This window comes from Jaculus jaculus, chromosome 12 (assembly GCF_020740685.1).
Source record: "Jaculus jaculus isolate mJacJac1 chromosome 12, mJacJac1.mat.Y.cur, whole genome shotgun sequence".
In the NCBI taxonomy this organism is placed as follows: Eukaryota; Metazoa; Chordata; class Mammalia; order Rodentia; family Dipodidae; genus Jaculus; species Jaculus jaculus.
Window position 1 is genome coordinate 110,775,814 of NC_059113.1, and position 6,041 is coordinate 110,781,854.

Here is a 6,041-nt window from a genome sequence, read left to right on the forward strand (position 1 = left end):
ACTACACAGCAGGCCAGGCCTGCCTCTCTCCCCTGTCTGATGGGTGGTGCTGGCTGTTGGCTGCAGTGTCTCAGCTTTTCTCTTCGCTATGGGTTCCCCACATCCCTGTTCACTAGACTGGCTTCTTACATGACCTTTTAGGTAGCATCCAAGAGAACAAAGATGTTCCAAGCTCTGTTGAGGCCTGTTATTAAATACTCACATGTCAGGTCAAACCACAAGGCCAGCTTTGACTCTAGAAGCGGGAAATATCTACTCCAGGCTCGTCAACAATCAATGCACAGGATCTCCTAGTTTCACACGCCCTTCGCTCTGACAACCAAGGATCATTCTCTTTTCCATGGTTACCTTTATTGTGGTACCTGTAACCTAAGAATGGAGATGTCCTTGAAAAGGCACAAAGAAGTAGACAATTCAAGAGGCTTGAAAAGAAAAAAGAAAAACAACCATTATTGAAAACCTAGCTTATCTATTTATGGAGTTTATATGTATAGTGCAGATCTTTGCAGATTGTTTGATTTGTACTCACTTGGAGGATAATACCTTAAGCAGTGGGGCAAAATCTCTGTATTTGGAAGTCAGCCTTCCCACTTCCCCTTTCACATTCCCTTCAACCATAAAGAAAGCACATTTTGCTTTTCCTTTGACAGCAGGACAAAGGCTCATGGATGAATTTCACCCTGGAACCATCTCTTGGCACCATAGAAACTCTCAGAAATTCTCCCTTGATGTTCTTTCAAGTCATTTTTGTACACATGAGGTTATTAATAAATATTTTCATCTTTCTTTGGTGCATGTGTGCCATCATTATCTCTCTTGATATCTATGGTAGGTACTTTTCTCATTGCTGTGACCAAAAATACCAGATACAAGCAACTGAAGAGAGGATTTATTTTGCTCATAGTTTCAGAGGGCTGACTCTGATGAGGTGAAGTACAGTGGTTCACATCCAGAATGCCAGAAAGCAGTGAAAGAGAATACAAGGAAGAGCGAGAGTAAGACATAGTCCTCAAGGACATGTCCCCAATAACCTATTTCCCCCAAATAGACCTTCTCTCCTACCTTTCATCACCTTCCAGTAGTGTCATCGTATTGTGACTCCTTCAAGAGATTGCTCCATCCATGAGGTCAGAGCAGCCATGATTTCATTGTCTGTGGCAACTCCGTTAACAGCCATACTCAGAGCTGTGCTTTACTAAACTAGGTGTTTCTCAAATGGATCCAAGTTGATATTCAAAATTAACCCTCATAATATATGAACAAAATTTGAGGTAGAGACTCATCCTATTTAAATACTTTTTAAGCACATAATACTCTCAATCCAGGTCCTCTTCTCTATTCTGGCATTAAAGATGCAGCCTGAGCTCAGACCATAGGCATCCCTATGTGCTAAGGCCATGGGGACTTCAAATTTTCTCTATAGGTTAAGGACCCAAGATTCTTATAGTTCAGTGAAATATTTCAAGGTAATAGCTATACTAAACACAAAATAGGTACTTGTTGAAAAAATTATTTTAGTCAAAGTTGTCATAATGACAGAAGATACTTGATATGAAATTTTACCTGAAGAGATAAATTATAGATGAGATTTGCATTTTATCTAAAATGAGTAATAGTGAAAATCTGAATAATTTTTTTTCATTTCCATAAATCTTCCAGTCATCTACCATGTTGCTGCATACTCTGCTTTCCCTTTAGGACTTAGAAACATGTTATTTTTCTGAACTTAGCTTGCATGCAGACCTAACCAGTACATTCACACAGGTGCATCTCAGGTGGTTAATTTACCTAACCAAAGTTGAAAGGAACCAATGAGTGCTGGAAATGAATTAATTGTCACTTTGTCAGTAATGAGTCACTTATACTCAAGCCGTGCCTGGCATATTAAGCTCTATTCTGGAAGGTGTTTCATGTACACAGGGTTCCTTGGAGAAAACAACTGTGCTGAAATTTACAAAGGCTGATAATTTCAGATGATGAATATCTTCTTTTTAAACTTTCAAATAAAATTCATCATTATGTTAAGAAACATGGCTGTCATAATTGCTTATAATTTACAAGCACACTCAGTGTATTTTGTCATTGATAGTATGTTACAACATATTGAAAATTTCAGAGTTCTAAGTAATGAACCAATTACTTTCTTGGGCTGGAGAGATGGCTTAGCAGTTAAGGCACTTGCCTCCAAAGCCTAAGGACCCAGGTTTGAATCCCCCATACCTATGTAAAGCCAGATGCACAAGGTGCCACATACATCTGGAGTTCTTTTGCGGTGGCAAGAGGCCCTGGTACGCCCATTCTCTCTCCCTCTCTAGCACTCAAATAAATAAACCAAATATTACTTTCTTAACTTTTTTTTATTTATTTCAGAGAGAGATAGAGAAAGAAGCATAGAGAGGAAGAAAGAAAGAACAGGCATGCCAAGGCATCCATCCACTACAAACAAAACTCCAGATGCATGCACCACCTTGTACATCTAGCTTACACAGGTCGTGGGGAGTCAAACCTGGGTCATTTGGCTTTGCAGGCAAGCACATTAACTGCTAAGCCATTCCTCCAGTTCCCAATATTTCTTTTTAATATATGGAATGTTTTGAACTTTTGTAATAATGCAATCTGGAATGTAAATTGATGTTATTTGTAAAAAAAAAATGCTCGAAGAATGTTTTTCAAATACTCTAAGCAAGAAAGGACACAAATAAATTAAACAGGAAAATGGGAAGAATGTAGAAATGAACTAATATATCAGATGTAACCACATTTATGCTCCTGAAGGAATTTGAATAGATTTTTTTTGCCAGTCATTAAATCACTACCAAGAGTATTACTAAAATAAGCAAAAGATCAGCACTTAAGAGAGAAGCTCATTACTATACCAACAGAATATATGAATGTGCTTATATTTTGTAGAGAAATAAAAGTTGACATGTTAAAATTAATGGATGTTGTGAATAAAAGTGAATTTTGTCAAATCAGGTGACAAGTTGTAGTAGTGGTGGCAGTTTTGGAACTGATTCAAGCCTGTGATCTGTGTCCAGGTCCTGGGAAGCATGTAGGGTTCACACATCTACTTCTTCCAAAGGCTTCTACTCCTGCCCATGGGATCTTTGCCACCCATCCCAGACAAACCGCTTTCAGAGTGGCCATTTTCTTCAAGGAAATGATAATCTCTGATAAAGCTTCTTACATGTGGGAGTTTCTTGGCAGCAATGCCTTAAAGATGGCAAGGATTGCAAAAGATACTGACTTTCTATGGGAACTATAGCAAACTTGTGCATTATTTTTCATTATGGATCTAAATTGTAATGAGGGGAGGAAAGTCTATGTCCTTTACAGTCAAACACTTGGAGTCAGCCATCTCTTTTAGAGCTGCCAAGAACAGTTTTCAGCTTGCATAAAGGAACTCAGATTTAAATATAAACCAGTAGGGGAGCAGGAAAAACGGGTTAGCAGTTAAGCACTTGCCTATGAAGCCTAAGGATCCCAGTTTACGGCTGGATTCCCTGGGACCCCTGTTAGCTAGATGCACAAGGGGGCGCACACGTCTGGAGTTCATTTACAGTGGGTGGAGGCCCTGGTGCACCCATTCTCCCTCTCTCTATCCACTTCTTTCTCTCTCTGCCAGGCACACATAAATAAATAAATAAAACATTTAAATACAAACCAGTAGGTAATTTTGTCCCTGTTCTTTGGCCTTAAGATAGTAGTGTGGTCAATTTGCAACCACAAATACATATAAATTTTTTCAGCAAATGTTCAAACACTTTTCTATGCACCAAGTGTCCCAACCCAGACATTGAAAGTGCTTCCAGAAAGCAAAATGGCAAAGAACTATGAGCCAGCCTACTTCAGCACTTGTTTCCCCAGCCTCCTCCCAGACGCCATGCAAGCTATGTCAGCTTCTTCAAATTTTCTGCTCCTCTTCTCACCCAGAGCTAATTACTTCAAGCTTTATTTCTCAAAAGAATTGCAATCTATGAAATACTCTTGATTTCCTGACACCCAATCTACCCAGTATGACTCCCAGTCCTTCAAATTGCCTAGACAATTGACTGCATGCTATCAACTCTTCCTATTCATTAAGTCTAAATGAATACATCTCCTAAATAACTCTCTTCACTGAATCCTCCTTGTATTATTGTTTTACATAAACTGACACCCTGCCCCGTGGTGGTTTGAATTAAGTGTCTCCCAAAAACTCTTGTGTTCTGAATGTGAGGTCCCCAGATGATGGAAATTTGGGAATTGGAGCCTTGCTGGGGGAGGTGTGTTGTTGGGAGAAGGCTTACACTTGCCAGTATACCACTTATTCTCCTGCTGCCTGGTCCACCTGATATTGGCCAGGAGGTAAGGTCCAGCTTCTGTTCATGCCATGTTTTCCCTGCAAACATGGAGCTTCCCCCTTGAGTCTATAAGCCCAAGTAAACCTTTTTCCTCCCACTAGCTGCTTTTGGTTGGGTACTTTGTGCTAGCAATGCAAAGGTAATTGCAATACATCTTCTTACGTAGAATACACACACACACACACACACTGTATGAACCTACTGCATATTGATCATATTACCGTTGGATTATACATTCTTATTTTCCATCTCTGGTCCTCATTCCACTGAGTGCCTGCTTCACAGAGGTATTCATTGTAGAGATTCTTTTAAGAAGACAGAAATAAGAGTAGGCACAGTCCTCAAACTATTGGAAGAATTTTATCTGAACATAGATATTAGGCCAAATCATAATTTACATTAATTATAGGAATGACAATTTTTTAATAATTGAAGAGATCTTTGAATGCTGTTTTCTCAATTTGGCTATATGGTAGAAATTGTAGCTTTAGAGAGCATGAATGAGGATGAGAGGGCTGGCCTTGGTAATAGTCAAGAAACTGGGTTCATTCACAACGTTTTGAGTCAGTTATGGGGATTTCCATTTGATGGTAAACCAATTAGAATCCCATATGCAAAATCAGATTTTGATATAATGTCTGTAGCCTTTTTACTGACAAGGAAAGGAAGAAAGGTAGAGCTATAGAACAGACCAAAGCAGCTGCCAATAAAAAGCCCATACAGGAAGCAACAAATTCACCTAATGCCCAAGGAAATTCAACACAAAGCCCTTAGATCCCCAATTAACCACCAAACTATGTTTTATTCCTTAATAATTTACCAGAAGATACTAATACAATCACGCTGTCCATTTAGTTTAATCAGTTCCCTGGTTTCAGGAAGTACAACTGGTACCTGGGAGGCATGGCATTGCTTTTGTTAAATTTGAAAATGATGGGCAGACTGGAGCTGCTACCAATGCTTTGTAAGGTTTAGCATCAACCAATTCCATGCCATGAAGATCACCTGTACCAGTAAATAATATTTAGAGAAGCCATTTTTAAAGACATTTTATAATGCTCGTTTAGATGATATTTGATTGTATCATTTTAGTGGTTGGAAGTGGTGAGAAGAAAATGAAATTTTGGGGAAGAATTTAACTAGTCTAGTCTTTCTTTAGCTTTAGTGAGCTATGAAATACAAGGGCCTTAATTTTGTTCAATATACTTTTATTTGTATTATACATGCAAAGGACAGGAATGCCCTTGTATTTAAAGGACTATTTATTTAAGACAGAAAGAGAGAAAAAGAGGTAAACAGAGAGAGAGTATGGGCATACCAGCGCCTCCTGCCACAGCAAATGAACTGCAGATGCATGAGCCATTAGCTTGACACAGGTACTCGGGGAAATAATCCCAGCTGTAATGCTTTAAAAACTAGTGATTTTAACCACTGAGTCATCTTTTCAGCCCAAGACTGAAACTTTGTACTTGTCATCTTGCATTTTATTTACCACTGATATATTCATTCCCATGCATTCCAGCCTCTTAGTAACCACATACTTGTCCTTATCGGCTCATTTCCATCCCCTCCAGGTCAGACCAAGATAGTATTATGTTCCCCTGAAGTTTGTTCTCATCATTCCTGAATCATCTTGCCTCCTTCTAGTCTTTACCTTATAACTAAAGGAATTACTTTCAGATTTTTACCTAAGATGAG

The 6,041-nt window shown here is 38.9% G+C and overlaps 1 pseudogene; it reads left to right on the top strand.

Annotated features, from left to right (window-relative positions):
- Positions 1 to 4,788: 4,788 nt before the first annotated feature.
- On the top strand, positions 4,789 to 5,364 carry LOC101616215 (annotated as a pseudogene).
- Positions 5,365 to 6,041: the final 677 nt, after the last annotated feature.